Genomic DNA, 21,627 nt, shown 5'->3' with positions numbered 1-21,627 from the left:
GATTTAAGGATGTTGATAGCCCAAAGAGTCCTTCCAGTGGGAGAGCAAGGAAACACATACCCTGACCTCTGTCTCCTCTCTTCTCCCAATATCTTGCTTCGCTCTACTAGACAGTCCCAATAGAAGCCAGATATTAAAAAAGCACATTGATGACATATACACATCAGCTTTTTAAGGCAAAATATGAGTAAAGAAGGGTGGTGGAAAGCAGGGGTGAAAAGGTATATTTCACCTGAATATTCCATTGGAATTGTACCTTGAAAAAATCAACTGTTCTCCAATCTTCAAACTCAGTGGCCTCATTTACAAATGACTCTTGCATATCACCTCACCTATTTGCCTTTTCACATGGATCCTATGAAACTCCTTACTCCTGACTTTTTGTTATACTTTGGCTTGTTTTTATTTTCTATCCACACACCCAAGTGTCCTTTCCCTATCACTCCCCATCCTTTTCCACAAGCCCTTTAGCTCTTCCTCTCCACAAGTATGGCCCTCACCCTGACATGCCTCTGAAGTAAGTTGTCCACTGAGAATTCCACCACAGCCATATCAGGCTCATCCTACTAAGATACAACTGTTGTCATGACATTTTTCCTTCTAAAATAATTCAATAGCTCCTTTTTGCCCACAGCAGGAACCCCATACAGAGACCTTTCTTAGTCTAGCCCCAGCTGAGTTTTCCACCCCTATCTCATGCTGTCTTCTCCACACCCTGTGTCCAGTCAGGCTACTTCATATTCTCTAAGCATATTTATGCCACTAAGATTTGAAAATACTTTCCACTCTGTTGAATTACCTTTGTCTTCTTTCTGCCTAATACACTATTTTATCTTTCCAGGCCCAGCTGAAATGTGTTAATCTGTTAGATCTGCTTTTCCTCTTCACAGGAAGAATTGATCCCTCTCTCTGCTGTGCTCCAGGAGAAGTTCCATAGCCTTTTGCACTGATTTCTATTTTGGCTCAACACATATAAGCTACAACCAGGTCTTCCTGATAAACAGTGTTTAAGGCAGGAACACTGCTTCACTTGTCTTTGTATTGCCAGAATATATCAGAGTGTCTGGCACATGAAAAGTCTCCCAAAATATTTGCTAAATAAAAGATAGGTGACTGGCTTAATATACCACCCTCTCTACTTGGTGCCTGAAGTACTTTCCTCCTGTGGATTAAGAGAAGTCTTCCTATATAACACAAACTATGGTCAGACAGAATCCCGGAAGAGCTATGTGACTTAGCTAGTCGGGTTCTTTTAGAGCAGATATCGGGTAGGGGATATTTTAGTGAGAGCAAAGTTTTGCATTGAGAAGAGTATCCACTGATAATAACCTTGTGTACAGACCATGAGAAGTTCTTTTTTGTGGAAAATCTCACCAACCAATTGACAATGATCTCTCTCTTACAGGACATTCTTGCAGTCCCCCTCACATGTCCCTTATATAGATCTAGTCACCTCTGTCTTGCAGAGAAATGGACTCCTTCCTATTGGACTTGCACCAACAGCTTGCTTTCTGGGCCCCATCTGGTGATCTCACTGACTTGTATTTCTACCCTCCTGGATTCTTGTCCTTCTCACTCCTTTCATTTCCTCTTTCTTCCACCAAGTCCCAAACACAATTTTCTTTTGTCTCTCAAAATAAACTTCAGAAGGACATTAAACACAGCATTCAAGTAATTAGCAAGTAGAAAAATTGGAAAACAGATTCTATTTTCCTCAACATCATATATAGATGGCTTATCTTTAAAAATATCAAGAGTGGGGACAATATGTGCGTTTTTCTCTGTAAGGCAGCAAATACAAGGAAGAAAAACAAAAATTGTTTACCTATTAAAGGAGATTAAGTTTATAGCTCATCACAACAACTTTATCTGAGGTGAGACATGAATTAGAGTCTCTTTCTGAACCCTTGATATTGGGCTCCCCGCCCTCCAGCAGACAAGCTCAACCCTCACCATATAAAGCGAAGTTTTCTTCTAAACCAATAAAACTCAGCATGTACTATATTACAGTCCTTATTTAAGTTCTTAAAGCTTTCAAGAGCCCCAGTTTATATACAAGTACTCCTGAACTGGCATTTATCTTCACTGGGTAATACCTTAAAGCAGCAGTTCCCAACCTTTTTGGCACCAGAAACCTGTTTCGTGGAAGACAATTTTTCCATGGACTTGGGTCAGGGGGGTGTTTTTGGAATGATTTAAATGCATTACATTCCAGCTCACCTCCTGCTGTGCAGCCCAGTTCCAAACAGACCAGGACCGGTACCTGTCCATGGACTGAAGGTTGGGGACCCCTGCCATAAGATATAGTTAATACTTTAGTTCACAATCCTCTGAATGCAAAATCCATTTTAAAAAATGGGACCAAGAAAAGGCATCTATTGGTCATTTTGATGTGGGCAGGAGTGTTGTTAAATGGGTAAAAGAGTTTCAGAAATTTTTAAAACTTTGCTACTTTACTAAGAAATGAGGTTGAACGTAATCTTTTTAATAGCTGATAACTACTAAATGTGTTTTCCTCTTCCTCTCTTTCCCTTCCACCCACATCTTCCATTTGCTAAAAAGAGAAGCCCAAGAAATCTTATGTTGCTCCAAGCATCAAGTAATTATTTGAGTCAATCCTTCTCATGAGGGAATTACAATACTCTATGCAATGGCACAGGTTCTGGTTAGTGTATTAAAGCTGGGGAAGTTTCTCATTATTTCAGAATAGCTGGTATTTTCTCTTTCTCAATTCCAGGATAATTTGAACATGTATCAGTTAGGAAGTTCCCATGGGTATAGCAGTGAAGGTCTCAGTTGAACAGAACAGTTGTCCTAATTCTTTATGTTTTTATAGGCCAGCTGCAGTGTGCTGACTCTCTGAGTCTGAATATGTTACAGAAAATACACAATCTACCAAAAAGAAAATTTCCTGACAGATTCTTCTCTATTTGTCTTAGGCCAGAATAAAAAGCATATTATCCATATCCTCTTTCATTTCACTTTTTCTCCAAAATAGGTTGCTGCTACAACCTCATGTTTCCCAGAATGCACTGGACACTGCAAAAAAATTAGAATGTTTGTACAGGAAATCAAGAGAACAGTTAACATCAATGTGTCAGAAGGATAGCCTATTTAGTTTCTAGGTACATTTCAAAAATGCTGGAAATTAAAGGGAATATGTTCCACTGTTATATCTGCTTACTTGAGTTTCAGAAATCATCAGAGAAGAGTGATAGATTAAGTGACAGAAAATCTAAATCTAGTTCTATTACTTGCTGGGATTTAAATGTGAATGATTAAGTGTAATTTATTTCCATTTCAGTTTCCTAAACCATATTGTGTCATGCTAGTAATGTGACCAGTCCATATTATTGACAGGTTATCATAAGTAACTGTGGGACTCTCACCAGAGCATGGAGATGAGTTTATCCCCTGAGGACGTAATGAGAAAGTAGCATAAGCCAGACCCAAATAATTTTTTGATAGATTGTGTGGAACACATTAAATATCTTATATATTCATATGTAAAAATGTCAGTATATCACTGGATGGTTCTTTTGTGGGCTAGATGACTTGATTCTTCCTAGAGCCTGGGTCTCTAGATGCTCAGCTAAACTTAGTTCCACACTCTCCCTCTCCTGTGCAGTAGTCCTAGGAAGGCATGGCAGCATTAAGACATCAACAGCACATTGGTATTTCTAAGTCAGTAAAACGTGACATTTGAAAATGAATAGAGAGAGGAGAAAGTTGTGAATGGTTTTTCAATAGCCCTGAAGAGGATATCCCCAGTGTCTTATTGGTCTCAGGCTATTATAACCAAAGTCACTTGACAAACATCCTATCATGCCCTGGCTACATAATTTCTCTTACAATTTTGCTTTCCATGTAGATCTTTTCTAAGGAATGATAGCATCGATCAATGATCTTGAATATTGTAGGCCTTTTGACAGTTATGTTTCATATACTAAACTAATGGCTTGAATTTTAAACTAAATCTTTAGACTCTTTGATTTTGGTTGACATGAGACAGACCACAGAACAATATTCATTTATGTTTATTCTTTAAATTTGGAGCATGTGACTCTTCTACTTCCCTCATGACCAAACCTGTACCAGGGTCTCCTAATCCAAACTCTAAATGGTACCTCAATAGTATGGCTTTCAAAGTATAACAGCTATGCCTCATCAAGATCTTTTTTTTATTTTTAAATAATTTTTAGATAATAGATTCAGAAGCAGTTGTAAGAAACAGTACAGAGAGACCTGGTATACTCTTTAAACAGTTCCCCTCAATAGTAGCAGTTTGAAAAACTAAATGTAATATCAAATGGGATACTGACATCAACACAATCAAGATACAGAATATTCCCTTTAGCACAAGAATCCCTCTCATTGTCTTTTTGTAGCCACCCATACTCTCATCCCTACCCCTTCTTTAATCCTTGGTAACTATTAATCTGTTCTTCATTTCTACAATTTTGGCATTTCAAGAATGGCAAATGTAAATGAAATTATATAGTCTATAACCTGTGACATCCACTGACATGCAAGAGAGGGCCTGCTCAGTTGTGGTGGAGGTTGTGGACCCCACTAAACTTCTGCTTTGTTTTCCTGGCTGAGAAAGGCTGTGCTACTCTCCTCGTGTTCTCCACTGACCCCGTGGAAAGAAGGGAGGGTGCTTTGCCTGGACACCACTGGTAATGGCAAAAGTCCTGACTGTTTATTAGGCCTCTTCTGAGACTCTAATATTACTCTAGGAGTAGACAGGAATTGCCTCATTACTGATGTTTGACGGTGGAAGTCCAGATTCAGTGCAGTCTCTACCACCACCGCCAGGAATGCCTTGTTTCTATCCTGTGGAGATAAAAGAGCTGAGTCCTTATTCAACCTTCTTGGCCAGCTCCTCATTGGGGCTGTTGTGGTGCCTCGTTATAGCCTCACACATGTAGAAGTCTAGGCTTGCAAATTTGTCTTTTTTTTTTTTTTTTTTGGTGTGAGTGTACATGGGCCACAGTTTATCTGTGGCATTTGGTTGAAGTAATTGTTGTCTAAAACTTTTATATTTGCTGTGCTTCCATTTTCCTAGGACAAGCCTTTATTTAGGCTCTTTCTTTCCCTATACCCATTGCATTTCTGGGTTGCCAGCTTCTTCAGCTCTAATTTGGGATGGGAAATACAAAGAGAGAAACCTAGAACTCAACATTGGTTTCTACCTTGGCTCTTGAGGTACTGAGACTGTGCTCTCTCTATTGTTAATAACTGAGTAACAAAACAAACATGTTTTACATACAATGCTTGAGTTTTTTAGTTGTCTCATCAAATTTTTGTTTGTTTTAATAAGTATGTGAAAATATTTAGCACAAATCCCCCAGAGCAGCATAAGATACATTAGTAAAGTTAATAATTGGATTTACATGACTCCTACAACTATATATCCTGATATTATTTGGAGCACAGTTAATTCCCTACAACTTTATTTGAGGATTAAAGACTTCCTCAAATGCTCAAACCCACTATGGTATATCCCTCCTCAAAATCACAACACTTAATTCTTTTCTACTTGTTCAGCAAAACCTACATGTGATGAGATATAACATGCCACAGTAGAAATAAATGACTGCTTATTTATTAACTATGCTCTATTGAGCAAGCTATTGGGTTAGCCAAAAAGTTTTTTTTTTCTTTTCCCCTGTAAGATGGCTCTAGTAGTTGTCTTTAACTTCATTCAAAACAATTTTATTAGATTGTTGTGACAGCTGTCATATCAGTGTGAATTAAAAAAACATCAAAATTGGTGAATTTTTGTGTAGCCATTTTAATATTGAAGATGGAAAAAATATGCAACATTTTCAGCATATTATGCTTCATTATTTCTGTAAAGGTAAAAATGCAACTGAAATGCCAAAAAAAAATTTGTATAGTGTATGGAGAAGGTGCTATGACTTATCAAATGAGACAAAAGTGGTTTGCAAAGTTTTGTGCTGGATATTTCTCACTGGACAATATTCTATAGTAAGATAGACCAGTTAAAGTTGGTAGCTATCAAATCAAGACATTAATTGAGAGCAATCAACATTATACAACATGAGAAATAACTGACATACTCAAAATATCCAAATCAATAAAGTTATTGGTGAAAATGAAAAATGTGTCTTTATTTTATGGAAAAACTAACGGGACTTTTTGGCCAACCCAATACTTTACTAAGTCTCATGTTCTTCACCTGCAAAATATTGAAAATAACAACTACTAAGTGACAACAAAGGATTTTACTCATGACTAAATCTAAGATTCTGTTATAAAAAAATCTTGAGAATTGATAGATTGGATCCAAAGTAGGAACTTAGAGTTCTCTCCATATGGCTAATTTAGTATAAGACACTTTTAGAATGCAGTTTTTATTGTAGCTATTGATGGTATTGATTTTATTTTATTTTATTTATTTATTGTATCTGTATAACAATGTACTATGTGATTAAGTTGATATTTCAAATCAGTGGATAAAATAAGGCTTATTCAACAAATAAGGTGCATGGACCACTATTATTTGAAGTAACACAAATAAAGAGCCCTATTTCATATATTATACAAGAACTATTCAGGTGAGTTAAAAATCAATATGTAAAATCTAAGGACTTTTAGGAGAAAATACAAAATAATATTTTTCTTACCTGAAGTGAAATATTCAAACCCAGGAGCTATAAAGTAAAATATTGACAATATGACTATATTAAACATTTCAGATTGTAGAGTAATATACATATAAAAAAGTTAAAGGACAAGTAATAGAATAGAAAAGTATTTGCAACACATCTAAAAAAGGGTTAATGGTTTGTTTTGTTTTGTTTTTTAAGGAAAAAATTCTATAAACATTTAATCAAAAAAATGGATAAAGGATACCAAAAAGTCTTTTAAAGCTTTCTAAAAATAATAGAAATAGGCAAGAAATATACAAAAACAGGTTTAGCTTCAACAAATCATAAAGGAACAATTAAAATAACACACCATTGTCACTTGTCACTCAGATTAATATGTATTAAAAAATATTAGTAATATCAAGTATTGGCAACTGCAAAAGGAACTAGGTATTCATAGACTTTTTTTCTTTACCTTAAAGTAGTCCCTTTAACATATTTTGCAGTGCAGGTTTGGTGGAGATATATTCTCTTAGCCATCTTTTGTCTGGGAAACTCCTTATTTTGCCTTTCATTTTAATTGAGAGCCTTGCTAGGTATAGCAGTATTGGTTGCAGGCCTTTGCTTTTCATGACTTGGAATATTTCTTGCCACTCCCTTCTGGCTTGCAGCGTTTCTGTTGAGAAGTCAGCTGCTAGCCATCTCAGGGCTCCCTCATATGTAACTACCTCTTTCTCATTTGCTGCCTTTAGGATTCTCTGTTTGTCTTTGATATTTGCCATTTTAATGATGATGTATCTTGAAGTGGGCCTCATTGGGTTCCTCTTGAATGGGACCCTCTGTGCTCCCTGGACTTGTATGACTTTTTCTCTCCTCAAATGAGGGAAGTTTTCCATTATTACTTTTTCAAACAGGTTCTCTATGACTTCCTCATTCTCTTCTCTTTCTGGTCTCTGTATTATCTGGATATTATTATGTTTCAGGTTGTCCTGCATTTCCCTAAATGCCTCATCATTCTTTTTGAGTCTTTTTTCATTTTCTTGCTCTTTCTGGGAGCTTTTGTTTACCTTGTCATCCAGCTTGCTGATTCTATCCTCAGCTTCATCTAGCCTGCTTTTGATTCCTTCTACTATGTTCTTCAATTCAGAAATTGTATTCTTCATTTCCTCTTGTCTCTTATTGATAGTTTCTATGTCCTTTTTAATGCTGATATAGTTTGCAGCAAGTTCCTCATAGTTTCCCTGTAGTTTTTTGAGATTTTCTCTGAGCTCACTGATCTCACTGAGCTTTCTTAGAACCATTGTTTAAAACTCAATATCTGATACTTTATTTGGCTCTATTTCATTTAGTTCTTTGTGGGGATTCCTCTTTTCCCTTCAAGGTGGGGGGTTATTTCTTTGTCTTCCCATTATTTGTGAGACTCTTCTTTTTTACTTCGGATTCTTAAGTTGATCTGTCTTGATCTCCTGACTTTGTGGTGTCAACTTCTATGGTAGGAGATCGTTGTTTTACTTTCTTAATGTGCCTCTGATGATGTCAGATGTTGACACTGTGTGACCTTAGGCAATCTGTTCAAGACTTCCAGGAATCTACTGTCTGTGGCTGTCTCCTTCAGCTGTTAATCTAATCACCCTGTACTCAGCAGGCCTACTTAGATAGCTCAGGGTGGGGCAGAGTCCCTCCTGGGGGAGGGGTTATTGGGTGCTGTCACACTGCTGCAGTAAGGGGGAGGAGTCAGCACTGGAATCCCACCGGCTACTCTTGGTTTTCTCCCTAAAGCCTCCATCCCCAGTCTCTCCTCAAGTGTCTCCAGAACCCTCTGCGCCCTCTTTTCACTAGGGATCTACTATCTGTGGCTGCCACTCTGCACTCAGCAGAGACAGCACAGCGTAGGGTGAAATCCCACCTAGGGATGAGGATTTTGGGTCCTCTGACACTGCTGCCATTCAGGGGGAGTAGTCACTTCCTGAGCAAGATGGTTGCTGCCATATGGGGGATGAGTCAGCACCGGGATCCCATCAGCTACTCTCTCAGTTCTCTCCCCAAAGTCCCCTTCCCCCGTCTCTCCTTAGGTGTCTTTAGCCCACTCTGCCCTGGCCTTTGCCGGAGACCAGGGTAAGTGGCTGCAAATAAAAAATTATGTGCTGGCCCTTTAAATGGTTCTTTGCTTCGGTTCTTTGTGTCTCCAGCCACCAGTCTCTGGCAGAGAGAACCCTGCCACTTTTTGCAGCTGGCTTTTTTCTGTGTGTTTTTTGGGGCTCTGGTGCTGTAGGCTAGAGATCCCTGCTTTTGGTTTAGACCCCACTTTTCTCAGAGGGAATCAACTGGCCGTTTCAATATCCTTCTGGTGCTGCCACCTGTGGATGCCCCACCTGCCTTCTCAAGTCTTTGCTGCACTCCTTACCAGTTAGACTGCGCTAAAGCTGATTCTTCTGTCTCTGAGGTTTAAGGCTCTTCTTTTACTATTGTTCAGTTGTTTGTTCCAGGTGATTTCTCCACAATTCAGTTGTAATTCCAGGTTGGTCCTGGGAGGAGGTCAGTGTGACTTCCACTCACTCCTCTGAGATCTTGATTCTCTCCTGATGATATTGATTTTAATCATCACATATTACTTTAGAGTTGTTCTAAGGTTATCATCCCCTTAAGAGGCAGCATCTCATAGTGGCTACCCCTTCAGACTCTGGAGCAGTGGTAGGCAGAATAACGGCCACCCAAAAGATATCTACATTCTAAATGTCTGGAACCTGTGAAAATGTTACCTTACAGACCAGAAGAGACTTCACAGGTATTTTTACATTAAGGATCTTGATGTGGGGAGATTGTTTGATGAGCCAGTGTAACCAAAAGTGTCCTTATAAGTAAAAGAGTGAGGAAGAAGGATCAGAGTCAGAGAGATTTGGAGATGATTGGTTGCTGGCTTTGAAGACAGAGAAGAGGCAAGAAGCCAAGGAATGTAAATGGCCTCTAAAACCTGGAATGAAACAAGGAAATGGCTTCTCCCTGAGAACATTAAGTAAGATTTAAGCCCCGCCAACACTTTGATTTTAGGCCAATAAGACCCATTTTGGACTTCAGAGCTCCGGAGCTATACAAAAGTAAATTTCTGTTGTTTTAAGCCACCACATTTGTGTGATAATTTGTCACAGCCACAGTAGGAATCTAATAGCCAATGGTGGATTCCAATTCCACCATTGAGTATATATCTGACTTTGAATAAGGAAGTTAATTTCTACTTCATAGCTTTTCATCTTTAAAATGGAAATAAGCATAGTTCCTACATCATAGAAAGGATCTATGCTTCATACATATAAAGCTATTAAAACAATATTAGGCAATTAGTAAGTGCTCAGTGTCAACTATTATTAGTATAATAGTAGTAATTCTTCATTTATACAAAGAATGTGATTTAAAAAAAAAATCAATACTTTTCGAAAATATACCCCTGCATTCTGTTTTGCTTTTAGCATTATATATAATTAGAATTACACACATGCACACTTCAATTAAGAATCAAAGGAATGGTAAACACACAATAACTTGGGGCAGTGGTTATATCTAGGGAGGAGACAAGATTTTGGGATATAGGATCATAAAATTTTGAGCAAGATAGGAATGTTCTAGTTCTTAAGTTGAATGGTATGTTTTTGGTGTTTTCTTCACTTCTATGCTTAGTAACATATATATGCAATTTGTATATATTTCTTTTGTTTGTCAAATACTAAATACATTATTTCTAAAGGCTATGAATAAAATTCAGAAACATTTTAGTTCTTTTCTCATAGAAATTCAGTTAGGGTAACTCTATTATACTGTGGTAACAACTTCAAAAATCTCAGTGGCTTACAAAAGCAGTTGTTTATTTCTTTTTTTATAATTATATTCTATATTTTTGTTTTTTTAATTTATTTTTATTGTATTTTTCCCATTATCATTTATCTCCCTTTATCTCCCTTCCCCCTTCCCCCTCAAAATCACCACACTGTTTATTTCTCATTCACACTACATATCCCATAAAGATCTGTAGACAGCTTTGTTCATGTTGATTTCTCACATCCCCAAACTGACCAAGGATTCATTCTGCCAAAAGGTTTTGAATCATTGAAATAGTGGGAAGAGGGAAGAGAGACAAATTGCGCAGTTTTTTAATTGTTTCTTCAAGGAAATGATACGTGTTACTTCTGCGTATACTCATTGGACAATGAAAATAACATGCCCATATCCACATTAAGAGAGAATGCATATGTATAAACATTGCATGTTAATGCCAGATGAAGAACCACAAATATTTTGTGGAGAACATTGATGATCCTCACAGGCCACTCTACTATGCACCAAATATTTGTTACTGTCTCCATTAATATCCAGATTCTAGCCGTAATACACACTGTATATGAATATGTTCTGCCTATACAGGGCAGCAACTGTAAGTTTTGTGAAATTCAGATAGCAGTTCTAAGAATTATACAATGAGGAAGTAAAAGAATGATGAATAACCCTGCCTAAAAGTTAAAATCATTGGGAAAGGAAAATATGGAATATGGATTCTGGTAATACCTTACCTTTACAGAACATGGAAAAGAGGTCCATGAAAATTCTAGGGTGAAATAGTGGTAGTTAGAGTCAAAAACGTGTATGTTAGTTTCCATATGAAATACTTGATTCAATTTAAAACTAATAGGTCATTGCAACGATGTAACTAAACACAGTTTATCCCTACAAGCATGTATTTTAATTATATTAAATTAAATATGTACGTGGAAGTTGAATTTAAGTTACTGCAATATCCTTTTATAGGACAAAAACCCACATTTAAAAATATTCTATAACAAAAGATTTTAGACAGTCAAAATAAAATTTTAAAAGAAGAATATTTATAAAATTATGAAATAGATTGCTGGAATACAACCATCTGGAAACTCAGCCTGACAAATTTCTGTAGCTGTAGATCCAACCAGAGAGTCTCTCCTTATCTCCTGTTCCCCTGCTGACCACTCTTCACCGTTTTCCATGCATCACAATAAAAAACTGCTCTAAAGAGCTGGACAGGGACCTCTTTTCTGCCATCTCTGGTATAGAACTGGATATTCTTAGGTGATTCTTGGGAAGCTGCAAATTAATTTGCTGTATGGAACAAGGGGATGGTAGAAGCACAAAGTTGGAAAGATTTGCTAACAATGTGCAAAATTATATGAGTCCATGCTGAAGTTAGAATCAGGGAAGAAGAAAGGCAAACAGTTGAAAAAATCTGTCATAGGCCTGCCATCCTCAAACTCCCTTTCCCATCTCTCTCTCTTCACGATCTTATCAATCTTTATTGATTAAGCTGGCATCTTAGGCTTCCAGGAAATGTTCTCTGCTTGATGTAAATCAAAAGATGTAATACATCTCTCTTCTAGGTTGTCTCAGTTTCATGTTACTGCTTTGTTTCAAGACAATATCTAATTGCTTTACTAATTTTAATTCTTTTCATATGCACAGTATTTGTATTGAAACAATATGACATTAAAGAACATTTTAAAGAAAAAATTATCCATAATCCTATCATTCTGAAATAACTATTTTGATTTTCATGCATACTTTGTCCAAAGATATACCTATTTTTATCGTTGTAATTCTAGCATACAATTTTGCTTACTGGTTTTTTTTGATATCTTGTCTTAAACATTTTCTTGCATTGTTATACATATCTCTCATATGTATTTCAATAATATCAAATACTTCATCCAGTTGACCTACTATAATTTACCTTCCCAAGTTTGGCAATTTTGATTGTTTGAAGTTTGTTTTCCCTACTGCATGGAACACAGAGAAATAAATATTTTGTGCATTGTTAACTTTTCAAAAATATTCCCACCCTTGCCCATTATCTTGTTCAATACAAAATTATGAGCTCGATTGAGCATGAATACATATATTCTCTTATTACACAGTTTCCTTATCAGCAAGCCTTCCTAGAACTAGAATTTTCATTAGAAACCATCAACTCGATTGGTAAATTGAATTCCAATGATATTGTATACTGTTATCCTATATAAGTAGATTCATTTAAGAATAAGGAAACTGAAATAAAAAAAAAATCAACAAATTAAAAGCAGGAGTTAATTCTACCCCATTCTATACTCTATATTTGAACCCTCCCATCTCCTATTTCATTACTAACCAAATTTTGGTTTTTAAGTTATAAATTAGAACTATTAATAAACATTGATTGTATTTACAGGCTACTTAATTAAAGTTTTTATAGCTAGATAAATAGACTTCCTGGATTCAGGTATTTTAGCCAATTCCTTTTTAGACAAACATATAACGTGGAATTATGATGGGAGATAGCATGGAATCCATTACAGTAGATTCACTTAATGTGTGAATTGAATAGTTGATTTGCCCATAAATATTTTTGGATATCAATCAGATATCAAATCATGTGCAACAGAAAAGGGATGCCAAACATGTCACCAATTTCACACAACTCACATACTCTGATGCTTTAGGAAAAGGGTCACATGCAGGAACGGGGAGAAAAGCCACTCATTTTACCTAGGTACTAACTAGACAGTCACATGCTTTCTAGGAACTTACATTCTATATGTAGACACCCTAAATCAAATCATATCAGGTGCAGCCATTGTGGAAAACAGTTTGGAATTTCTCAAAATGCTAAAAATGAACTGCCTTTTGATCCAACAATTCCACTGCTGGGATTATACCCTAAGAATCCCAAAACACCAATTCAAAAGAAACTATGCACCCCAATGTTCATAGAAGAAAAAAAAAATCATATCAATGCAAAATGGTACAGAGTAAATAAAGGGGTTCAGACTGATGTGCCCTTAGAGTAGTACACATTGCAAAAACCTAATGAAGCTCTTGTGCATAAGACAATACGGAGTAGTGAAACATAATTGGGCAATACGTGCCACATCCAAGATATCTAAATCTAAATGTCATAAAATAATGTTCAAGCTAATTGAAACAAATATGAGGGCCAGGTGCACCTGACAGACCATGGGTATGCAACCCTTGAAATATATGTTTAATGATATGGTAAGAAATACTATCATCATAGATGGTAAAATGTGAACTGAGGGGAGTCAAGCAAGGTATCTCAGGAGATATAGAACTTAAACTGGATTCTGCTGCAGGCTGAGTTCCTCCAGGAGCTCACGCTGAGATGGAGGTTAGCATGCAGAAATTTTATTTTGGCGTGTTCTTGGGATTAACACCTGAAGAATAGAGACAGGACAAGCAGGACTGGACAGAGGGATAAGCTGAGCTTCAAAAAAGCCTCCTCTGCCTGAGCCCCTTCCAAACTGCTATAGATCTGGGATGGCCCTTTGGAGTTATTACAAGTTGGGATGAGAAAGCTGGTCTTTATACTCCCAAATTTATCAGTCACAGGATGCAGGCCATTTCAGGAAGAGGGCCATTTCAGGAAGAGGGTGACATGGCTTTATTTAGCTGAGACAATCCCTGAGGGGCCAAATGGCTGTGTTGCCTGTAATAGAACTCTCATTTGTGGGGATATTAATGTTCTTTATAACTGAAAGGAGATCTTGAAAGTGCCTCACAGCAACTACCACTCTTTGGGAAAAAGTGAAATCACCTCATGCTACTTATTACTTGGTTCACGGCAATATGTACTACTTTATTAGTCATGGTTCTCCAGATAGATGGATGGATAGATAGATAGATAGATAGATAGATAGATAGATAGATGATAGGTAGATGATAGATAGATAATAAGGAATTGTTTCATGCAGTTAAGGAGGCTATATCCCATGACCTATAGTTGGCAAGGTAGAGACCCTGGAGAGCTAACGGTGTAGTTCCAGGATGAGCCCGAAGGCTGAGAACCAGGAGAGCCAGTGATGTAAGTCACAGTCCAAAACCCAGCAGACTGAAGAACCAAGAGGACCCTGTGTTTCAGCCTTAGTCTGAAGACCAGAAAAGACCAACATTTCAACTCAAGTCAGGCAGGAGGTATTTCCTCTTATTCAGCCTTTTTTTTCTATTCAGGTCTTCAAATGATTGGGTGGGGCTCACTCACATCAGAGAGGAAAAGCTACTTTACTCAGTCTGCTGATTCAAATGTTAATCTCATCCAAAAACACCCTTACAGACTCACCCAAAATAATGATTTTCCCAAATGCCTGCTAGGGCCCAGTTCAACTGACCATAAAGTTAACCATTACAACTATGTGTTTTCCATAAGCCAACCACTAATAGCCTAGAAATATGAATATCCAAGGAATTCTTTTTGTGGACAGCAGCCCCAGTGTTCTCTGAGATGCTCAACCTCTCAGTACTATTTCTGAAACAGACAGACAGCTTTTAGAATTATTTTGCCCCCAAACTTTTAAGAATTAGAGCCAGGAAGAGATTTTGAGGCCAGTCAGTTCTCTATGACAATAATTTTGATAAAGGGGGTTATTTAGTAACACCAGTTCTATTTAACATAAGGGAACTTACTTACTTATATTATCCCACTCAAATTCCATTTTGGGGGGCCTGAACTAGAATTTACCCCAGCTGGTACTGACCACAACTACCATATTCATAACTCTTCTGCATTTTATGACATGAGGCCCAGTTAAAAAGTCATGTATTTTGGGGCTATTTTCCTTAATGGGTCACAGTTTTGCTTTTTAATTACAAACACTGACTCTCCAATTTCAGCCTCATTCTGACTTATTAAGTTCAGGTTGGCCTCCTAAATATCAATCATATACTAACCTTATAACATATATAGGCTGATGGCTTTTTCCAAAATTTTCACAAATTTATCTCCAGCATATTTGGATAATTTTGTTCATTCCTTCCTCATTTCTGGAAACAAGACTCACCATCTTTATCTAAGAAGCATATTTTTATTAGAGAAGAACAAATTATATGTTTTAATTAACCTGTGTTAATAACCAGTTTCTATACATAGTCTCATACCACCTGTCCATTCCCCCCACCCATTTCCATTTCAGCATTTTGGAAATCAAAACATATAATATGGTTCATTCCAGGGTTACCTGGAATGGGAAGGAAAGAGAAACACAAACTCAATGTGTCCACAGACATTTTAGATGTATGATATCTCAAAACCTGCAAATATATATATACTGATGGTTTTAGAGATAAGGAAGCATAAGTACAGAGATCTAGGTAACTTTCCTGAGGGCACTTAGCAAATCAGTAGCACAATCTGGTTTTAAATTAGAGTCTCTATGACAGCAAAGTCTATGTTCTTACCAAGCAAGCTCCACTTTCTATACCTCTTAAAGTCTGAAGACCTTCTGGAATGATGAAACATAATTGAGTATGTTAGAATGATCCTAATTGCCCAGGATCCCTTTAGCTCCAGAAAATATATAGAGTTCCTATCCCCATAAAAGAATGGAGACCACTTTCCTAAAGTAGATAAATGGAAACTTCCCATATGTAAGAAAAGATACAAATATTAATTGCGAAAAGATACCACTTAGGGGTATAGTCAATCCTCATTACTTACGAATTCTGTATTTTCCAACTTGTCTATTCACTAAAATTTATTTGTAACCCCCAAATCTAGACTCATGCCCATTTGTGGTAATTCACACATTTGCACATAGTGGTGGAAAATATGACTCACCAATGTGTACTTTCCAAGCTGAGGCCCAAAAAGTCAACCCTCTGTCTTCTTGCTTTAATTCATACTGTAAGCAAGTATCCTTTTGACAATCTATTTGGTGTCACATATTTCATATTTTCGTGCTTGAACATGCATGGTCCACAAGTGTAGTGGTAAAGTGATGTCTAATGATCCTTAGCACAGGAAGGCTTTAATACGACTTATGGAGAAAATACATGTTGCAAAAATTTAATCCAGACATGAGTTACCCTGCTGTTGACCAGGAGTTCAGTGTTAGTGAATCAACATTAACTATTAAAAAAGGTTATATATTAATCAGTTAAAGAAAATGTTGTGACTAGAAGCTCTCAGAAACCTAACCTTATATGTCTCCTAAGAGCAATGATTCAGTATTTACTAATTAAGTATTCTTAGTTACTTCATAGAACATAACTACCATGGATAATGAGATCTACTGTATCTTTCAGTATGCTTCCAAATAAAACATTCCATTTCTAGGTCATCTGTTAGGGGTACGTAGAGATGGTATAGAAAACCAGCCGCATTTGTACTGGGGAAGAAAGTGGCTTGTGGCAGATGGTACCTCCACATAAGCTCAGCTGCCACAGACTCTGTGCCATTGGTTGAGTGTGTACAGCCTGCATTATTAGAGTTTTCATGTCATAACAACAGCCACAATCTTCTCCAACCCCAATGATGGACCTAACTAGATGCTGAGTGATTTTCTGTAAAACTAAAATACTTTATACTTGAAAACCAAATTTGCACTTCAGTACAAGAAATGCTATGTTTGGGCATAACTTTACAATTTTCTGATAATTTGTGGCTAAGAAAATGCTAATGCTATAGCCACTCAGCAAAGGTTTATTGAGCACACTTTTGATGTGCTTTTGGAAAGCATAGGAGATCCATAAGACTTGGCTCCTAATCTCCAAGTATGTGATGGTCTCATGGGGGAAACGAGACTTTCATCACCACTGTGAAGAAGGGATACACTCTGCTAGGCAGGCTCAGCAAATGTAGAAAGGCTTACTGAGGCCAGGTAAGGGGGCACCGTGTGGGTAGGACTGAAGTAAAACCTTCGGAGACAGGTACAGTTTAGGAAGAGACACAAATGAGAAGAAAATGCAGATTCTTATCTGTATCTGCATGAGAAACAGATAAGAAGAGGACGGATGGTGTTAAAATGCCTCCCCTCATAGGGCACAGAAACATTTGAAAGTGGCTGAGGTAGCATTACGAGTGACTCCTGGTGACAGGTAGGACATCAGGTATAAGGCCATGCCTATTTCCCATGCATGATTCCCATTGCTCTTGCCAACAACACAAATGTTTATAAGTAAATGAGAAATGTTAAATTTAGAGGACTTAATACCTTTGGTTAATTCTAGAACAGTTAGGAAAAGAAGCAATCAACCAGATAATCTGAGCTAGTTCTTACCCACATTTTAATCTTGAGCAAATCAGTATTTCTGATTGAGTGTTCCTCATTTCTCCTGTTTCTTCCTCATCCTACTCTGAAATCTCTTCATGTTGTAGGACTCCACAAATTTAGAACTGACTCATTAAGGGTTATTATTTATGTGTTTTTCCAAATGAATGCCAGTTGTCAGGGATTGAGATTTATTTAATTTAGGAAAATACGGGATTACAGGAATAGGTCACATATAACATCTTAATGAGATGTTAGCGTTCCCTTCCCCCATAAAAGAAGAGACCATTTTATATACAGCCTCCCTGACCACAAACTGGCCGGCACCCTGACTGATAGAGTCTCCCTGCCCCACCCTGTGCTCAGCATTATTTCTTCCTTCCTTCTGGGTCCTTTAAAATAACCTTTCCCCAGCTTCTATTCTCTCTTTGTCTCTTGAAATTGCCCTTAGCCATTTAAACATACACTGACAGTGAAATGTGATTCTCCTTCGAGGGTCTGCTCTTTTCTTTCAGCTCAGGTCAGGAACTTCTGCTGGTTTTTGTACTCTTTATTTCCCAACATAGGACTAAGGCTTATGCATTTTAGCAGAGTAGTTAAAGCCCAAGTTTTAATATTAAATTTCTGCATTCAAATCGAAATTCTGCCACTTACTCACTACAGAACCTTTAGTCAGTCACTGACATGAAACAAACAAAACCAACTTCTTCAAAGTGCTGCTTTAAAAACTAGGTAGGTAATGTATGTAAGATATTTGACATATATTATGCACATAGTGGATGCCCAATAAGTGAATATGGTGTTGTAAAATAATCATAGTGTTTGTATTATTTTGAAGGATTTAAGAGTTGGGACAAATAGAGGCATAAATATCTTTTATTTTTTAGGAGCTTATTATAGCTGGTGGACTAGCTTCACCATTAGCCAATTTGCTTACTACCAACCCCAATAGAGACTATAGGAATGAAAGTATCTTGAAAAGTTAAAAGCAACTCACACACGTAGGTAGAATGCTAGATCTATTCTCATCCCTACAAATACCTCCTTTCTGATCTACTGTGCAGCACTTTTCTTCCCAACTTCCTTTACTCCATCTAGTCTGGTGCATTAATAAGGAAGATTTGAAAGCGTAGATGTGAAGGAGCAAAGCTCCCAGTATGGTGGGATTTAATAATGCAGCAAGCACTTTTTGAATAGGAAATAACTCTTAAAAGATTTCTTTTTCATGTAATTCCAGGCTCAGTTCAGTGAAATCCTCTTGCAATTTCTTGAATTTATGTCTTAGTTCTCATTTCAGGCTCCCTATGTCTGTGCTATTTGGACTTTTGCAACATGACAGAGAAAGTACAGTCCTCTATGTTCCCACAGAGGGTACATGATCATATATGATGATGATAATGATGATGGTGATAAATACCTTCCTTTACTTAGTGGGAATTTTTTTATAGCAAAATTTACTCAGTATTTTGGAGAAGAAACCATTCTAATATACAGGCATGCCTCAAAAATATTGTGAATTTGATTCCAGACCACAACAATAAAGCAAATATCACAATAAAGTGCATCGCATGAAATTCTTGTTTTTCACTGTGTTACAAAGGAGAGAGAGACCTGAGCCAGGAGGCTCCCATCCTCTGCCTCAGTATTTTCTCACAAGAAAATAATTAAAGCAACAGACAAACATGTTTAGTGGAAATGAGATAGCAAGTTTATTTATGAAACACATAAGAGTACAAAGCTATAAGCAGGCACCCAGCTAGTCTAAATGCCCCACATACAGAGGGAAGAAAGTTGTTAGTAAGTTAGTGAATTTGCTCTAAACACTTGGGTCAAGGCTACAGGTGGGTACTTAGCTAATCTAAGTATGCCAACTATTGGGGTACAGGGATTGTATACCTTAATTAGCTTCTAGGCTCCCTCTCCTTCTTCTCCTTGGAAACAATGTACAGCTACAAAGACTTTCTTTGTCAGTAAAGACTATTTGTCTTAGTAAAATTGTTAACAGAGGCTCCCCTTGCCAGCAAAGAATCTCAGGATCCCCACCCCCAACTCCTGTGCTATTCCTGCTTATGAGATTCAGGACACCTGGCAGCTATAGTGAGATTGTTAGAGAAGCTAACAGTAGCCCCCTTTCTCAACACAGTCTCAAGGACTCTCCCCTTCTCCTGTGCTATTTTTGTTTGTGATGCTCAGAACACCTGGCAATCTTATCAAACTGAGATCAGGACTGCTGAGTTAATTGGTGAGACATGTTTTCCTTTTGCTTCTAGCCTCCTGTGTTAAATTCTTTGTTAAATTGTAATGAGGGCCCTGCTTTTATTTCCCCTCTGGCCGCTCATTCCTAGCTGCTACCTAACAAAGGCATATAAAAGCTATGTTTATGCTATACTGTAGTCTATTAAGTGTGCAATAGCATTATATATATTAAAAAAATGTACATACCTTAATTGAAAAATATTTTTTTTGCTAAGAAATGCTAACCATCATCTGAGCCTTCAGGAAGTCATAATCTCTTTGCTGATGGAGGGTCTTGCCTTCAACGTGTAAAAAACACAGCGTCTGTGAAGCACAATAAAGTGAAGCACGATAAAACGAGGTATGCCTGTATATATTATCCCATTTCACTATACCTCCCTATGAGGACACTGCTCTTATTATCCTCATTTTACAGATGAGAATACTGAGGCTTACATTGTTTAACAGCTTGCTCATTGTCTCAAGATGGTAAACAGTAGAGCCAGGATTGAATCAAAGCCAAAATTAGAAGCACCCTCTGTTCCCTCCCTCCCTTGTGTGGGGGCACAAAGAGCCTCCTACATAGGTCTTTGGCACAAGAAAAATCATATTTTTATTATACATTTTCAGTCAAATTCAGAACTTTATATTAGTTACTTTAGAAAGCAACTGCGCTAAGTTTTCATTAGACATGTGATCTCTGAGCAAATAACTAATGAGATTCTATCCAAGTATCATGTTATATTATGTACAAAATAGGGAATTTAAAAGCCTTATAGGCTATGGCTTTGTGAATGGAGAAGGGGCTACTGCCACAAGATATCCCCTGGGAGTACCAAAAATTGGTTTGCTTTATAACATAAGCCATATCTTACTGGACTGATAAATAAAGTATGAGCAAAATTTCCCCAGATCGTCATTGAGAGAGGCCCACTCTCTTAGGGTCCAAAGAACCATAGCTTAAAAGGAGACTCCTGAATGGGAAAGGGAACTAGATTAGATGAATACCAAAGTTCTTATATTAAGGCAGTTCTCCCTTCTGTAAATGCTTTGGTCTAGAAATAAGCCACCCCTCAGACAGACTCTGTATCCAGGACAACTCGTTGAAATTTGTGCCCGAATCATCTTATTCTTTAAATATCTGAGACCATCTTTCCTTTGCTTAGCCTGTGTAATCAACATTTCTCGTACTGCCAAAAATTGCATTGTGCCAGAACCTTTTTATACTCTAATGTTCACAGTATTCCTTCATTTAATTTATTTTTTTAGTCAAAGAAACTGAGGCATATAACCTTATTGTGGTAATCATTTAGCAATGTATACAAGTAATAAGCCATCACATTGTAAACCTTAAACTTATACAATATTATATCAGTTAAAACTCAATAAAGATGAGAGAAATTTTAAAAAATTAAAAACATCAGAAACAAAAAAACCCTTAAACATAAAAATAATTATTTTTATTTATTTTTTTTGCTTAACATCAGCAGTGGTTCTCAACTTTTGATGTGTGTGTATGTGTGTGTATCTATCATCTATCAACATTTCTATATGTACTTTACCTAGAAATATTTTATCCTGTGTGGCATTTTAAAATATGGCAGTGTTTCTTAAACTTTGATATATATTGATATATATATATAAATAAATATGTGTATATATGTATCTCATATATATGTGTATATATGTATGTATATATATCTCATATGTATGTGTGCATTTGT

The sequence above is a fragment of the Pteronotus mesoamericanus genome, unplaced genomic scaffold, assembly GCF_021234165.1.
Source record: "Pteronotus mesoamericanus isolate MK-2021 breed Mesoamerican mustached bat unplaced genomic scaffold, CSHL_Meso_final contig_44, whole genome shotgun sequence".
Classification (NCBI taxonomy): Eukaryota; Metazoa; Chordata; class Mammalia; order Chiroptera; family Mormoopidae; genus Pteronotus; species Pteronotus mesoamericanus.
This window is presented reverse-complemented; position numbering follows the sequence as displayed.